We start from the raw sequence: 18,575 nt of genomic DNA on the forward strand, positions 1-18,575 counted from the left end.
CATTACACACACACACACACACACACACACATATATATGTATATATATATAATATATAACATATATAATATATAATATATATTAACATTAACATTAAACATATATATATGTGTATATATATATATGTTTATATATATATGTTTATATATATGTATTAGGAGCACCTGGGTTGCTCAGTCATTAAGCATGTGATCTTCAGCTCAGGTCATGATCTCACAGTTCTTGAGCTCAAGCACCACATCAGGCTCTCTGCTGTCAGCATGGAGCCTGCTTTGGATCCTCTGTCTCCCTCTCTCTCTCTATCCCTGCTCCTCACTCTCTTTCTCTCTCTCTCAAAAATATATAATCATTTTAAAAACATAAAAAAAATATTTACATAATATTCATGCAATATAACACATTTAGCTAAATCTTAGTGTAGTAGGCTGAATGAGAACTCCTTCCCCCAAAGATGTCTACATCTTTATTTCCAGAACCTGTGAATGTTCCCTTACACAACAAAGGAGAGTCTATAGATATGATTAAGTTAAGGGTCTTGAGATAGAGATATCCTGGATTAGCTGGGTAAGCCAAAAGTAATGATAAAGGTCCTTATAAGTAAAAGTTGGAGGCAGGAGGAACAGAGTCAGAGAGACATTTGAAGATGTTATACTGCTGGCTTTGAAGATGAAGTAAGGGACCATGAGTAAAAGATGTGCATAGCCTCTGGAAATTGAAAAAGACAAGGACATGGATTCCCCCTAAAACCTCCAGAAGACTTGCAGCCTGGCTAACACTATGATTTTAGAAACACCTCCAACCTTATTATAAGATACTAAATTTGTGTTGTATTAAGCCATTAAATTTGCCATAATTGGTTATAGCAACAGTAAGAAATTAACACACTTAGATTAGTAATTCTTGATTAAGAATCAGATCCACAAGTTTTAAAGACATGGGCAAATAGTAAGAAAATAAGTGAATTAGATTGTAAGACACACAGGAGGATGAAAATCACTGAATTGTAAACTTTACTTTTTTAAATGCTTATTTATTTTTGAGAGAGAAAGAGAGAGACAGAGAGAGAGAGAGAGACAGAGACAGAGGCAGAGGCAGAGGCAGAGTGCAAGAGGGGAAGGGGCAGAGAGAGAGGGAGAGGGAGACACAGAATCCAAAGCAGGCTCCAGGCTCTGAATTGTCAGCACAGAGCCTGACACAGGGCTCAAACCCACAAACTGCGAGATCATGACCTGAGCAGAAGTCAGACGTTTAATTGACTGAGTCACCCAGGTGCCCCTGAACTGTACACTTTAAAATGACAAATTTTATGTTATATGAATTACATCTCAGAAAAAATCAATCTATAATTAATAACTTACTGAATACAGATTACATAATAATAGCCAAGTTTTGTTTTAACCTATTGTTTGTTTCAATATAACACTGATGCAGTTTGCTATTTTTCTGAAAATAGGACTATAATGATGGTGGTGGTGGTGGTGGTGGTGGTAGTGATGATGATGATGATGTTAATGACGATGTTAAGAATTTTTATGCAGATAACAACCAGCTTGCTTACTGTCCAGTCTAATTCAGTTCCTTTAATGTGTTTTTCCACCCTAAAGAAATATAATAAATGAATGACATAAATCACATACACATTATTCATTGACTTGATTCTGAGCCATTAGCTTTGCCTCCCTAGCATTATCCCCTACTTCTTTTTTTACCATCTCCTTTCCTACTAACTTCTACCCAACTTAAACTCAGTCGAAGGTGCTCTTCATTAACTTCCTTGAATATTGTATTCTATTCCAAAGTGATCCTGTAATCTGCCTTCCAACAGGGTATCCAGACCCTGGATTCTGTCTTTCTCTAAACTGAGATATGATTGGACAGTTCACTCCTAAATGGAGATAAAGGGTTTGCATCATCATCACTAGAATATTGGCCATGATTAGATAGAAAAACAGAATCATGAGTGAAGGAGGTAAGTCAAGTCAATGGCAGGAAGGGAGGCTACTTTGTAACACAGCCTTGAAGACTGTAAACAGCTTGGACCACATCGTGGGGTGATGAGAGCTCAGATGTACAGAGAGCTAATGAGCTACTATGTTCTGAAACTAAGAATATTGGCCTAAGTATTAAAGAAAATAGGAGAAATTTTTGAGCTTAGTGGTTTCTTGTTTAAGAATATTGAGGGTGCTGGGGTGCTTGGGTGGCTCAGTTAGTTAAATGCCCAATTTCGGCTCATGATTTCATGGTCTGTGAGTTCCATCCCTGCCTTGGGCTCTGTGATGACAGTACAGAGCCTGGAGCCTGCTTCTAATTCTGTGTCTCCCTCTCTCTGCCTCTCTCTTACTCATTCTCATTCTAATTTTCTCTCTCTCTCTCTCTCTCTCAAAAATAAACAAACATTTAAAAAATAATTGAAAAAAAAAAAGAATATTGTGGGTGCCTGAGTGACCCAGTCATGTAAGCATCTGACTCTTGATTTCAGCTTAGGTAACAGTGTCAGGGTTTGTGAATTTTAGCTCCACATAAGGCTCTGTGGTGACAGTGTAGAACATGCTTGGTGTTCTCTTTCTCTCTGCTCCTCTCTCCTTCTCTCTCTTTCAAAATAAGTACACTTTTTAAAAAATATTGTGTACAGTATAGTAATAAATATCCCTGCAGGAATCCATTATGAGGATGCATCACAATAAAACAAAGACATCTGAGCCTTCATCAGGGTCAACTGTACAGATTTTTATGAAGCTTATTTCTTGGATTCACATTTAAGATGATGAAGGCAACAGAAAGTCTAGGAAGATATTTCAAACTGTATGAAGCATTATGTTTATTTATTTATTTTTATAGCTGGCTGATATCTCTATTGCTTTGAAGGTGGGGAGGTGGGAGGGTCAGTAGTCAGTAGCTCTTGGTAGGGCAGCCTGCTCCCTCTTCACCATCTCGGGCTTATTCTTGTGGATCATGTGCCTGATGCTGCTGAGAGTGCCATGGGTGTTCTTTTTGCTGACGGCCCACAAGTAGGGGGTGGTGGGCTTCTGCTAGCTGGATTTCCCTTTCATGATCACCACTACACCTCTGCCATCAGCCACCAGCTCCACACCCAAGTCTTGTGGTGAATCAGCCCATTGAAGCAGAAATAGTTGTGAGCCTTCAGGTTATTGGGTTCTGTGTTATATGTCTGCTTGTTGCTCTTGGTCAGGAAGCTGGAGCAGTTCCGTATGACCATTCTTCCATTGCAGATGGACAGACATAGCAGCCGGAGACCGAAAGAGCTGATTATTTTTAAGCTGATATTTAGTGACTGTGATGGAGCAAGCATTGTGGTAATCACCTTCTCTGTATCATATTATGTAATCATAACACAGCCAGAAAGTTGGTTTGTCTTTTCCATTTCATAAATTAGAAAACTAAAGATCAAAACATTGGATAACTTTACCCATAATAAACACTGATACTCTGACTCAGTTCTATGTCTGTGTCGCTATAAACTTGTGTTTTAAACTCCATTGATAAAAAAATAACCAATTTAAAAAAAATACAAATGGTGTACTGGATCTACTATCACCATAATTTCAGCTTTAAAAAAAATCATTTTAGTCTTTTTTTTTTAATTTTCATTTCTTTTAAGGCAGATTTAGTAATTCTTAAAGCAAAATATCTTCTAATATTTTTTACTGTATTTACTGTATTGTCTTTTCATTTGAAGACCTACAGACTAGAGAAAATGGCTGAATATTCCTATGGAAAGAGCTCTTGTATTCTTTCAGAAATTTGCTACTATTGTAAAATAATTATATTACTTTCAATGAACAGGTGCAAGGACTAATGGCAAATCACTAATAGAAACTTTTATCAGGCACTCAGTTAAGTTATTAACACTTTAAGTATATTGAAAAGTGTTACTTTGGAAAAGAAAACTATCCAGAATTACACAAGGTTATAGTAAATATTGCAGCTTGACTGCATACTAGGAAAGGGATGCAAGATATTAAGAAACACATCAGGTTCAGAGATCTATAATTAATCTTGTCAACAGATGTGGCAGGACAGATTTCTATTTAAACTTGCATTTTGATGAGGCTTTTCACTCATTTACTGTATCAGTACAGAGCAAGTTGGAGACCCAAGGGACCTAAACCCATTAGAGTGGTTTTATAGTCAAGTTCATGCTCATTGCATGCCCTGCCTTGTGCTTAGTGGCATTAAATATTTAACTAACTGTGACCATGGTGTTGTTGAGAAAGCAGCAGCTTTTAGTGCATTTTTATACACACTGTGGAAGAACAAATATAAAACTAGAACAAATATAAAACTAAAAACTCCCTAACACTAAATACCTTCTAAGACTCAAGGTAGAATAAATGGTCAGGGGACAAAATAATCTGTGTTTAGCTCCTGTAACTGAACTATATTAGAAAATTTTCTAATTATATGTATGCATTATATTCTATAACAGCTAAGTGAAATGTGAAGAATCATAAGCAGTAATTCCATCATTTGATTTTAACATGTAAGCACAACCTGGATAAGAAAGATGCTTCTAAATCTTGAAACAACACTAGAGAAGGTAAATTACTTTGGAAGCTGAGAAATAAATCAAATTATTATCTTTTAGTAGTATTTAAAGCACAGGAAAGACATGTGCATTAAAAAACAAATGAGATCTCTTTAGTAAACAAATGGGTGAACTGTGGTATTTTATTTTGATCAGATTTATTCCTTATTATTTCCCTTAAGAAAAGAAAAAGTGAAGTTAATTTTTAGTTTTGCTCATATACTTTCTATTAGTTACAGCTCTTTTTTTTTAGAAGTTTCCATTGTTAACCATGATTTAGCAACATGCCACTTTAGGTTGTGATATGACACACATTTTATACATTTATATAACTAATGGCACAATAAAGTTAAATGGAAAGTGAGAAGTGTTTCTTTTATTAGAATACAAATGATAAAAAGAAGACCTGTTTCTTTTCTATCTCATTCTCAACCTCCTGAGTCCAAGTAATTTCTTATCTGCATGGTATCAGATAGGTAGAAAATGGTCTATTCTACAACAGGCATTAGAACAGTGGACACTAAAACAAATTAAAAAATATTAATAGTAGTAAATCTCTAGCATTTACTGGATCCAGTTAGAAGGACTCTAATGTGTAAAAAGTTCCCTGGTTTAAGAGAAATCAGAGTAATTTCAGATAACTGTTATTCTAAGGGCCCATTTTAAAGCATTTTCATTTAAGTCACCAAGCATTAATTTTCTTCATATTTTATTGATATTTAATACTATATATGTATATTTATTGATATCTAATACTATATATTATTTGTCTACTTGTTATCTTATTTTATATATATCTATATATACATTTATTGATATATAATACCATATATATATATATATACATACATACATATTTGTCTACTTGTTATCTTCTCCACTAGAATGAAAATTTCATTCAAATTTTTTTGTCTATCTTTTAACCTTCCTATATAAAGGTTTTTGAAGATTACTTCACTTTGATGGTTTGTGAGAAATGACCAAAGACTATCTCTTGTCTACCATGCAAACAAGAGNTCTTATATATTCTATATATACATTTATTGATATCTAATACTATATATATATATATATACATACATACATATTTGTCTACTTGTTATCTTCTCCACTAGAATGAAAATTTCATTCAAATTTTTTTGTCTATCTTTTAACCTTCCTATATAAAGGTTTTTGAAGATTACTTCACTTTGATGGTTTGTGAGAAATGACCAAAGACTATCTCTTGTCTACCATGCAAACAAGAGGCAATAATTATTGTTTTTCTCTGGGCACATCAATCCAGGGGTCTCTGGACCCATGGAGAGTAAGGGAACAGTGAGCATTTATCTTAAAGTTTAGAGAAGTTTACACAGAGTAGCCATGTGTACAATTCTGTCTTTCATTCAAAGTTATTATATTTCCTTTTCTACTATAATAACTTAACAATGTCATTCTACTTGCTGATTTATACCCTAGTCATACTGACATTCTTCCACTTCCTAGAATATATCCCATGCCTCACTTGTCTCTGGTCCTTTGCATCTAACCTCCATCTGTCTGGATTAGTGTCTTCCTTCAACCCCCAGTGTTCAGCTGGTTTAGCTCATACTTATCCTTATGGTCAGTCGGTGTTAACCTCTTTTGTGAAGTCCTTTCTGATTCTCTGAATCTGCATTTGATGTTCCCGTTATATGATCTCATATTATCATGATTTCCCATCCCCTGTTTACCACTCCTAACACCACTTCAGCTGTAACAGCTCTTAAGTTCAACTTTTTCAACAGAGCAGAAGCTCACTGAAGGTAGAGCCCACGACATATTTCTTCATCACTGTGTCTCCATATATTTAGTAGGTCTCTGAAAAAATACGTTTAGATTTTATGTGCATATGTGTACCTATAATGGTAAGGAATTTGTCCTTTTTCCAGTAATAAGTGGAAATATCACTTGTAGTAGAAAAATCTTATCACTAATATTCTAAAACCAACTGTAAAATGTCAAATTCTTTTCAAAATACTTTGCTTGTAAAAAAATAAGCAATCTATTAATGAAAAACTTCAACTTATTGCCATGTATTTATGCCAGGTTCTGGCACTTGAGAGGCCAGATTTTGCCCCCAAAGAGAACTCAGGTATAAAGTTGGGCATTCTTCAATGACAACTTTGGATCCCTAGGCTAAAATGATGCTTTGAGCTTTCAGAACACTGGCTCAAAGACACAAATGCCAGTGGCTATTACGCATTTCACTGAAAGGAGACAAAATTTGTGCCATGGCTGAAATAATCAGAAATATTAATAGGAAGACATGTATTATTTGTGCTATACTGTGATAATGACTCAATATTTTTTTCCAAATGATTAGCCTATCTTCTTGCAAGGGCATTTAATTATTCTGTAATACACCCCTCTACCATTGCATCACGACTATTTTATTCTTACTTATCAGCATTTGTATATGGCACTGTGGGGCTCGGGAGACCCTTTTCTTTCCATAAAAGATCCTTAGTCTATGCTGCTGTGCAACTTGAAGTTCCTCAGCGTCTTCTCACTCAGAAGCATCTGAAGAATAAATGTGCACTGTGCCACTTATCACACCTTATGTACATGGAAGTTAGTTCCTGTAATGTCTGGGGAAATCGGGAATCACAACATCATGCAACTGTGACAGATATTACACCTAACGTGACAGGTAACAGCAGGTACACTATAAGGTGGATGAGCTGATGTATATGGGTTATGATAAGGAGACCAGGAGCGTGAGTCAAGGTTTTCTGTTTTAGTGATCATCAAGTGGGTTAAGTTTTGATCTTTATATCACTTTCATAAGTGACTATTTTATGAAGCACAGAATTCTGATCACTGACAATCAATAAGGTGAATAAGGTGTGATTGATGAGGAAGGTATCCTTCTGGTCGGGGGCAGACACCAATGTGAAAGGTACCACTCCTTTTGAATACCTGTGAAGTGCCAGATCCTGAGATTCTTTTTGATATATTATTATTGACACAAGTCTGAGAGATAAGTATTATTCTCCCAGTTTTATACATGTAGAAACTGAGGTTTAAGTTAAGTTACAGAGCAACCAGGGAAGGAATCTAGAAATTGAATCAGTTATCCCAGAATTCAAAGTCCAGGCAAGCGGAGATCAATATTGCTGCCAAAGCTATAATTATGGACCAAGGTACTGAGATCTGCTGGGATGCTCTCAAAAAGGCTGATGAAAGTGACAGATATTCTTCCTGGGAAATAAAAATACTCATTTTTGTATATTCTTTTAGAATATTCATGGACTCTGACATTTATCAACAGACACCTGGATCACAGAATAAAGACAATCTATAGGCAAGAAACCCAGTCTTACTAACCTTTGCTTTCCCCTTGTTACATAAGATCCTTTCCAGGCATAGAACTAGTGATACAGATTATTGAATGGAATAAATAAATGAAAGAATGAAGGAATAGAAAAGTTCTTCTAATTCATTGTTGCTAATTCACATTATGCCTGCGTGGGTATCTGGCTTAATTATATATCACTGTATCTCATGTTCTAATATTTATTGAACTTCTATTTAATGTCAGGCCCTTTTTCGTCAGTCTATGTCCATTACTTAATTCAATCCTTACTATGATTTTAAATAGCAGGAATACCTCTTTNTGAATAGAAAAGTTCTTCTAATTCATTGTTGCTAATTCACATTATGTCATTGTTGCTAATTCACATTATGCCTGCGTGGGTATCTGGCTTAATTATATATCACTGTATCTCATGTTCTAATATTTATTGAACTTCTATTTAATGTCAGGCCCTTTTTCGTCAGTCTATGTCCATTACTTAATTCAATCCTTACTATGATTTTAAATAGCAGGAATACCTCTTTTTATTGTGCTTTGCAAACATTACCATTTTAGACACAGTGAAGATTTATAGCAAATCCACCTTAAGCAAGTCTGCCAGCACCATTTTTTAAACAACATTTGCTCACTCTGTGTCTCTGTGTCACATTTTTGTTAATTATTGCAATATTTCAAACTTTCTCCTTAATACTGTATTTGTTACAATGATCTGTAATCACTGATTTTTAAGGTTTATTTATTTTTGAGAGACAGACACAGAGCATCAGCAGGGGAAGGGACAGAGAGAGAGGGAGACAGAATTCAAAGCAGGCTCCAAGCTCTGAGCTGTCAGCACAGAGCCAGATGCAGGGCGTGAACTCACAAACTGAGACATCACGACCTGAGCCGAAGTCGGACCCTTAACCAGCTGAGCCACCCAGGGATCCCTGTGATCACTGATTTTTGATGTTACTATTACCGTTGCACCGGGGCTCCACAAACAGTGCAAAAAGTTAGCAAACTTAATTATAACTGTTGGGTGTGTTCTGACTGCTCCACCAACCAGTTCCTCTGCTTCTCTCTCTCTCTCTCTTTGTACCTTCCTATTCTCTGAGACACAACATTTTGAAATTAGGTCAATTAATAACCCCACAATGACCTCTAAGGGTTCAAGTGAAAGGAAGAATCTCATATATGTCACTTTAAATCAAAAGCTAGAGGGGCGCCTGGGTGGCTCAGTCAGTTAAGCATCTGACTTCACCTCACGTCATGATCTCATGGTTCCTGAGTTCCAGCCCCTCATCAGTTCCAGCCTCTCACAGGGCTCTCTGCTGTCAGCACAGAGCCTGCTTTGGATCCTCTGTCTCCCTCTCTCCCTGAGTCTCCCCCAACCTTGCACACACACTCTCTTTATCTCATTTCTCTCAAAAAATAAACACTAAAAAATATTTTTAAAAAAGGTATAAATGATTCAGCTTTTAGTGTAGAAGGCATGCTAAAAGCCAAAATGATCCATAAATTAGGTTTCTTACACTAAGCAGTTAGCCAAGTTGTAAATGCAAGGGAAAAGTCCTTGAAGGAAATAAAAAGTGCTATTCCAGTGAACACATCAATGGTAAAGCAAAACAGCTTTATTGCAGATACAGAGAACATTTTAGTGGTCTGGATAGAAGATCAAGCCAGCTACATTACCTTAAACCAAAGCCTAATCTCCCAGATCAAGGCCCTAACTCTTTCCTAATCTGTGAAGGCTGAAAGAGGTGAAGAAGTTGTAGAAGTTTGAAACTAGCAGAGGTTGGTTCATGAGGTTTAAGGAAAGAAACCATCTCCATAACATGAAGATGCAAAGAGATGTAACAAGTGCTGATGTAGAAACTGCAGCCAGTTATGCAGATCTAGGCAAGATAATTTATGAAGCTAGCTATACTCAACAACACATCTGCAATGTAGATGTAACTGCTTTATAGAGGAAAAAGATGCTATAGTGAACTTTTATAACTAGAGAAGTCAATACCTGCCTTAAAAGCTTTGAAGGACAGTCTAACTGTCATGTTAGGGCTAATACAGCTGGTGACTTAAAGTTGAAGCCAGTGCTCACTTACCAGTTGGAAAATCCTAGGGCCCTGAAGAATTAAGCAAAATCTACACTGCCTAAGCTCTGTAAATGGAATAACAAAGCCTGGATGATAGCATATCTGTTTACAATATAATTTCCTACATATTTTAATCCCATTGTTATGACCTACCACTCAAGGAAGAAAAAAAAAGATTCCTTTCAAAATATTACTGCTCATTGATCATGCACATGGTCACCCAAGAGCTGATGGACAAGTATAATGAGGTATTTTCTTCATGCTTGCTAATATAATATCCATTTTACAGCCCATGAATCAAGGAGTAATTTTGACTTTAGAGCCTTAATATTTAAGAACTATACATCCTAAGGCAATAGCTGGCATACATAGATGGCTTCTGATAGATCTGAGCAAAGTAAACTGAACCTTCTGGAAAGAACTCACCATTCTAGATGCCATGATAACATTCATGATTATTGGGAAAAGGTTAAATACCAACATGAACAGGAGTTTGGAAGAAGCTGATTCCAGCCCTCATGGGTGACTCTGAGGAATTCAAGACTTTGGTGGACGAAGTAAGTGTAGATGTGGTAAACATAACAAAAGAAATGGAATTACAGTGGGGTCTAACAATGTGACTGAACTGCTGCAATCTTGTGATAAAACCTGAATGGATGAGGAGTTGTTCCCCATGGAATGAAAAAAGAAAATGGTTTCTTGAGATGAAATCTATTCCTTGTGAAGATACCATGAAGATTGTTGAAATGACAAGAAAGATTTAGAATACTACATAAAATTAGTTGATAAAGCAACAGCAGGGGTTGAGAGGATTGACTCGAATTATAAAAGTAGTTCTACCCACAGTAGGGGTAATATGCCACCCTAACCTTAAGGAACTACCTGACCAGTCAACAGCCATCAATATCAGGGCAAGATACTCTACCAGCACTACCAGCAAAACGATTGACTCACTAAGAGCTCAGACAACCATTAGCATTTTCTAGTAATAAAGTAATTTTAATTAAGGCATGCATGTTGATTTTGCAGATACAATGCTATTGCACAATTAACAGACTATGTTATAGTTTGAACATAACTTTTATACATACTATAAAACAAAAATAATTTTTTAACTCACTTTATTACCATATTCACCTCATCGCAGTGATCTAGAACTGAACCAGCAAGATGTGCAAGGTATGCTGGTATATAAATCTTATATTCAGGCACTGTAACAGTGCCTAACACAGGGGCACAAAATACAAGTGATAGGAAAAATGTGATCTATATGTCCAGTAATGCTTACATTTATTAAATTGTCATGATCAATGCACATATCCGAATGTTTTATATGTAATAACTTAATCCTCACAACCCTATGAAGTAAGTATTCATAGGAAATTTCTTTTACTAAATATATAACTGAGACTTAAACAAATAAAAGGTCTTGCCTAAGGTCAAAAAGCTATTAAGGAACAGAGACAAGATTTGAATCTAGGGCTTTCTGATCTTAAATCTGATAGAAGTGAAACACAGAGAGAAAGCAGCTTGTCTGGATCACACAGCTACTATGTAACAAAGCAGGACGATTAAGCCCATCTTTCTTTCCCAGTAGACCATTTCGGTTCTACATACCATCACTTAATATCCCAAAATTGACAACTATAATTTTACTGTTAGCTTTGATTTATAAGTTGTTGGCATTTACTAGCCTTAATGTCTATAGTTCATGGGACATCAAGGAAAAAAATGGATACTAATTTGGCCACAAAAATTGGGAGTTTCATTGATCTTATGATGCTCCAAACATTTGGGAACCAGGATGACCAAGCATACTCCAAATGCTTAAACTTGACAAGATACTTATTTAGACTGGAGAACTTCCTGTATCTTTTCCAATCTCATCTTAAGTTAGTCCTGTACTGAAACTACAGCTGTATCCCATAATAGTCATTCACAGGAAGTATAAAAAGAGGCAAAATGTGATTCCTAGCACTTTACTTTGTAACATAGGACTAATTATAACAGTCTATATTAGAATGTTCAATTTTAGCTACTCCTAGGCTCTTGACATTTTGATATTTAATTATGCCACTTTAGTTCATGTGTGCTTTCTTCATAGACAAACATCTATACATCAAATAGTAAGTTATTTACATACAACTTAAAAAAGAGAGGTAAATTTAAAAATACACCATAAAGTATGGCTTACAATCATAGGTTTTAAAGTCAGCAAGACATGAATTTAAATCTTGTCTCCATTCATTGATGCTTGTGGGTCCTTCAGCAAAATACCTGCCTAATCTAAATCTCACTCTTATCTTCAGTAAAGTAGAAATACTAAGATAGATGTCTCATAATGTAAGGATATCGACATAAGATTGTATACATAAAACACATGGAACAGGCCCTGCATTTAAAGAGGTGCTAAATAAATGTTAACTTTATTAAATACGTATCTTGTACAAATGACCCTTGGATGACATTGGTATGAACTGCATGGGTCCACCTATATGCAGACTTTTTTTTTTTCTTTCAATAAATATATTGGAAAACATTTTGGATTTGAAAAAAAAAATAGCACATAAGCCACATAGCCTAGAAATTTAAAGAAATGAATTTTAAAAAGTTGGGTATGTCATGAATGCATATATGTTGATAGTAGTCTACTTTACCATTTATCTTGTAACAAAAACACAAATATATTATGAAAAGTTAACATCTATCAAAACTCATGCACACAAATTCAGACTTTACATGGCATCACTCACGGTGGAAAGAAATGTAAACAAATGTAAAGATGCACTATTAACCCATAACTGCATAACATTAACTATAGCACACACCATACTACTGTAATAATTTTGTAGCTACCTCTTGTTGCCATTGTGGTGAGCTTAAATGTTGCAAGTATTTGCTTATAATGCTGTGTGATACTAATCATCTCTGCATGAGCAGTTCTTGTCTCCAGTAAATTGTGTATTGTCATAAAAAGTGATCTCTTGTGGTTCTCACTATTAGTAAAGTTTTTAGGGAATCAAAAGTTTTATTTGACTATATAGGGGAATTGGTGCCCTCAAGCCTCATGTTATTCAGTAGTCAGCTCTATTTTCCTTACACTTAACATTTCACTTACTGAGAACTACTCTCAATTCTATCTTTCTATCTATCTATCTACCTACCTATCTACCTATCTATTCATCTAGGTCACTGGTTCACTTAATCCTCACCACAACTCCATGATATTTGATTATTATTCTAATTTAATGAAAGAGGGAACCAAATCCTGGAAAGATAAATAATTTGCAAAAATATCACACACTTAGTAATGAAGTACAACTTTCTGGGGGTTTCTGGATGGCTCAGTTGCTTGAGTGTCTAACTCTTAATTTCAGCTTAGGTCATAACCCCAGAATCATGGGGTTGAACCACATGTTGGGCTCTGTCCTGAGTGTAGAGTCTGCTTAAGATTCTTTCTCTCTCTCTCTCTCTCTCTCACACACTCTCTCTCTCTCCCTCCCTCCCTCTGCCCTCTCCCCCACTCATGTTTCTCTCTAAAAAAAATTTAATAAAATTTAAAAAAAATTAAAAATTTATGCGTAGCACTATAATCATAAAGGGATGATAGACAGCCCCAATGAAAAGAGAATACAAAATATGCACAATTATCTCCACCCCGATGCTATAAAAGCAATAACAGGACTTAGGCAAGGAATGTAGGCATAGAAAAACAATATCTGATCATGAGAACAAATTTAAAAAGCTACTAATAGGGACACATTAAAGATGAAAATCTATTTCTCTTAAAAATGTGTACCCAGAGTTGTTCAACCCAATTTTCATATGATATATCCAACAAAAGATTAATATTCAAAATATATAAATAATTCATAGGACTCAACTCCAAAATCATCATCATCATCATCATCATCATCATCATCTGATTAAAACTGGGCAGAACACTTTAACAAACATGTTTTCCAAAGAAGATATACAGATGGGCAACAGACACATGAAAAGATGTTCACTATCACTCATCAGGGAAATGCAAATCAAAACTACAATGAGTTATCACTTTACACCAGTCAGAATGGTTAATATCAAAATGACAAGAAATAACATGTATTGGTGAGAATGTGAAGTAAAGGGAACTCTCATGCACTGGTGGGCTGTAAATTGGTACAGCCACTGTGGAACATAAGGTGGAGGTTCCTCAAAAAATTGAAAATAGAACTACTATATGATCCCATAATTCCACTGCTGAGAATTTACCCAAAGAAAACAAAACTACTAATTTGAAAAGATATATGCAGTCTTATGTTTATTGGAGCATCATTTGCAGTAGCCAAGTTATGAAAGCGACCTAACTGTCCCTCAATAGTAAAATGGATAAAGAAGATGTGGCAATATACATACAGCATGTGTGTGTATATACACACAAACACAATGAAATATTATGCAACAATAAAAAGAATGAAATCTTGCCATTTATGACAATGATTTATGACAACATGGTTGAACCTAAAGGGTATCATGGTAAGTGAAGTAAGTCAGACAGAGGAAGACAGATAACATATGATTTAATTTTAGAATGCAAAAACAAAACAAACAAAACGAATGGAACAAACAAATTAAGAAAACAAAAAACAAAACCAGAAACAGACTCATAACTACAGAGAACTGGTGGTTGCCAGAGAGGAGGGTGGTGGGGGATGAGTCAAATAGGTGAAGGGAATTAAGAGGAACAACTTCCAGGTGTCAAATAAATAAGTCAAGGGATGAAAAGTACAGCATAGGGAATATGGTCAATGTTATTGAAATACTGTTGTATGGTGACAGAAGGTAACTACACTTATGGTGGTGAACACTGAATAATTTATACATTGCTGACTTGCTATGCTTATGCTGTATTCCTGGATCTAATATGACATATTAGGTCTAAAACTAATATAACATTGTATGTCAACTATATTTCTATTAAAAAGTACAATTAAAAAACCCTTCAATATTATTATTTTAAATCTATTGTACCTCTTCATTATTTAATGTTTAAAGGAGCCTTCTGAGATAAAAAGTTATATAGACAAGAATTAAGAATTAGAATAATGCAAGTTGCATGAAACAGCTCCTTTTAGAAAAGAAAGGAATTGAAATGAAAGGAAAAGTTAAGAAAGGAAAGGAAAAGAAACAGAAAAGAAAGGAAAGGAGACTGTGAAAAACAAAGGATGTGAGACTAAATAATATAATGCAGAGGGAAAGAAACATACTATCTATCAACCTAACTTCAAACCCTGGCAACCTTGTCAATTAATTCACTTAATTTCTCAGAGGCTCATTTTTTTTCCCTCATCAATAAAATGGAAATAAAAATAAAACAAGAATCCTTGCTACAGTCAGTCATATTTCTGTGATAAAGAGACATCTTGGGACACTATAAATGCCGTAACCACTATGAAGAGCTGGTTCTGAACTCTAAGTGCAAGACCAATCACAGACATATGCATTTAAGGTTATCAAAAGTCTCTGTAAGCAGCAAGTACAAAACAGATATTTGTTGATTGATTTAACAAAGCATTTTGGAAACACGTTACAGGATAATAAGAATGCGTATAGAATTGGATCTTTAAAGCTTGAAGTACAATATGTATTTGGCTCCTGCCTTGCAGTGAATTTATCTTCACCACCCTGTAGCCCCAGGCACAATACTTTGTTTATTTAACTCTATTCAGCCAAATGCTTTCCCCTGTCTAAGGTTAGAGGAGTATGGACTGTTAAGGTCAATTTGTGAAGTTTGGCAACAGCTGGGATTTACAAAGGTGATTCAATAAGCACTACTATTTGAGTTTATTAACATTTATGAGAAAGTAACACTAAATGAATTCTATGGAAAATTAGGGGAGTTTGATCAACATTATAAATCACATTTTTGTGATTTTTTTTCTGTGTTTTTCCATTTCAGTGCAAATATGATTTAGAAGGCAGTAGTCATCCTTTATCATGTCATATAAAATCATTATGGACTATTACTAGACTTCTGAATTTACCAAATTATTAACATTGAATTCCGATTTCATTTTTTTAAAGTAGGACTGAAGTATAGACAAAAGAAAAATAGGTTCATGAATTATGTTACGCCTTACATTTCTACAGACAAGTCTAACGATTTGTTTAAATACAAAATCCTGTTTTTATGGAACAAGTTAGGGCTAAGAAACTCAAATGACAGTTCCTTTTGATTCCACATTATCATGCCATCTGTCACTAAAGTATACAAATTATCTGCTTCACTCACTTTCTGTATTCAATGTCCGCCGGCTTCCTGAAGCTGCATGCAAATGTTCCTAAAATATTCATACTCCTCCTCCATTACCACTGTCACTGTCCTAGTGAAGGAACTCATCACTTAGACAGTTATCCCAGATCCCTACTCAGCCTCCCATCTGCTTTCAGTCTCTCTCCCTTCTGACCTTCCATGAATCACATGATCAGTGACTAAATGATGCTCTACCTGTGCATCATCTGCCTCTTGACTATTTTTTTTTAAAAATCCGCCTGGGCCTTCTGTGGCCCCTGCCTACAGACTGGAACTAATCCTCAAGATGTTGCAGTTCAGCAGGTAACCACTAAGTCTGATGAAATGCCATTTCTGAAGCTTAACCCCGACTGAAGTAGCTCATCCTTACTCCATCCTCAGAAGTGGTATGGAATATCTGCAACTTACCTTCCATACTGCCACCAGTTACACTTCTGAAATCATCTCTGTAGCATAGCTCATGAACAATACTCTTTAATTGAATACATGCATAATATAGCATTTAACCAAGGGCAGCAAATACATATTTTCTTTGCTTTTTAAAAAAATATGTTTTATTTATTTCTGAGAGAGAGAAAGAAAGAGAGAGACAGACAGGCAGACAGACAGACAGCATGAATAGGGGAGGGTCAGAGAGAGAGGGAGACAGGCTCCAGGCTCTGAGCTAGCAGTCAGCACAGAGCCTGATGTGGGTCTCGAGCCCACGAACCATCAGATCATGACCTGAGCCCAAGTCAGACACTCAACTGACTGAGCCACCCAGGCACCCCAGCAAATACATATTTTCATCTCCGATCACGTCTCACCACGTGGATTTGCACATGCTGTCCACTCTCTGTAGAATGATCGGCCACCCATTCCCTGTCCAGAAAATGCTGGATCATCCTTCAAAGCCCACATGAAAGGCACCTCCTACCTAAATCTTTCATCAATGCAATTCACCTGTTTCTTAACATGAGGAATTGTCAGTTCTCATATGTCACTTTGATTTTAAGAATCTCTCTTGCTAAAAACTGCTCATGATGTATTTGAGTTGGGTATCTCTATCCTTGTCTCCTTGGCAAGGCGGCGAATTCCCTGAGGCAAGGCATCGAGTTGTACTCATTCCAATATTCCCAGTGCATGCCATAGTACTTGCCACATAAGAGGGACACAATAAAAATCTTGTTTGAGCTTTTGAATCCCTATTTAAAATATGTCTTTTAGCTAAACTGAGACAAATGGAAGAGATATTGGAATTGGGAGTGATAGAGGACAAAGAAAGAAAACAGAACTTCTGTCCTAAATTAATAATGTCAGTCAAAGATCTGAAGCAAAATATCAGTCATGAGTGGAACAAGTGATTCAAATGGTCTCTAAAACATTAAGAAATGAGGCAAGAAGACTAGTATTTATTAAACACTTATTATATGCCAGTCAGAGTACTAGGCACTTTAATAGTTTTAACTCATTCAATCGATACAACCTTCTGCATTATATATAATTCCCACAGTGTTAGAAAGCAAAGTGATGTTCAGTGAGATGAACAGTTTGCCTTCAACATCATAGCTGTCAACATTAGAGCTAGTATTGCAACCAAAATGTGTGCAACTGCAGAGTTAAACATTTTCCCCCTTAAATACTCATTTTAAGATTTTATTTTATTTTTTAATGTTTTATTTATTTCTAGGAGAGAGAGAGAGAGACAGTATGAGCCGGGGAAGGTCAGACAGAGAGGGAGTCACAGACTGAAACAGGCTCCAGGCTCTAAGCTGGCAGTCAGCACAGAGCCCGACACGGGGCTCGAACCCACGAACCGCAAGATCATGACCTAAGCGAAAGTCAGACGCTTACCCGACTAAGCCACCCAGGCTTAGGCGCCCCTTAAACACTCATTTTAATGACTTGTATGTTATAGGAACTAGAGACAGGTGTTAATAATAGCATTAATAATAAAAATTCCTAACACTTACTGAACATTTATTATGTGTCAGGTACAGAGCTGAGCACTGGGGACAGAGAGGTGAATTAGACATGTCTTCTCAAAGGTTTTAAAATGCACTTGAATTGAACTGAATTGAATCTAAAGCTTAGTGTATTCAACCTTAAAATAATTCTGGGGTTTATCAAACNCGTCTTCTCAAAGGTTTTAAAATGCACTTGAATTGAATTGAATCTAAAGCTTAGTGTATTCAACCTTAAAATAATTCTGGGGTTTATCAAACAAACAGAAAGTGTTTAGTTTGTTTGGCTTCTGTGACCATATAAGGAGGAAAAAGAGTCTCTTTATCAAATAGTGTGGAGGCAGGAGGCTCTCTTCCATGCCAGGAGAGAGACTTCGATAAT

At 35.8% G+C, this 18,575-nt stretch overlaps 1 long non-coding RNA gene and 1 pseudogene across 2 annotated transcripts in view; both read right to left on the minus strand.

The window, feature by feature from the left end:
- The window catches only part of LOC144234285 (uncharacterized), an 882,104-nt gene that overhangs the window by 820,407 nt on the left and 43,122 nt on the right, over window positions 1–18,575 (minus strand). The gene's annotated exons all lie outside the window — the stretch shown is intronic.
- Window positions 3,030–3,242, minus strand: LOC144234288 (large ribosomal subunit protein eL28 pseudogene; annotated as a pseudogene).

The sequence above is a fragment of the Crocuta crocuta genome, unplaced genomic scaffold (assembly GCF_008692635.1).
Source record: "Crocuta crocuta isolate KB4526 unplaced genomic scaffold, BGI_CrCroc_1.0 scaffold561, whole genome shotgun sequence".
In the NCBI taxonomy this organism is placed as follows: domain Eukaryota; kingdom Metazoa; phylum Chordata; class Mammalia; order Carnivora; family Hyaenidae; genus Crocuta; species Crocuta crocuta.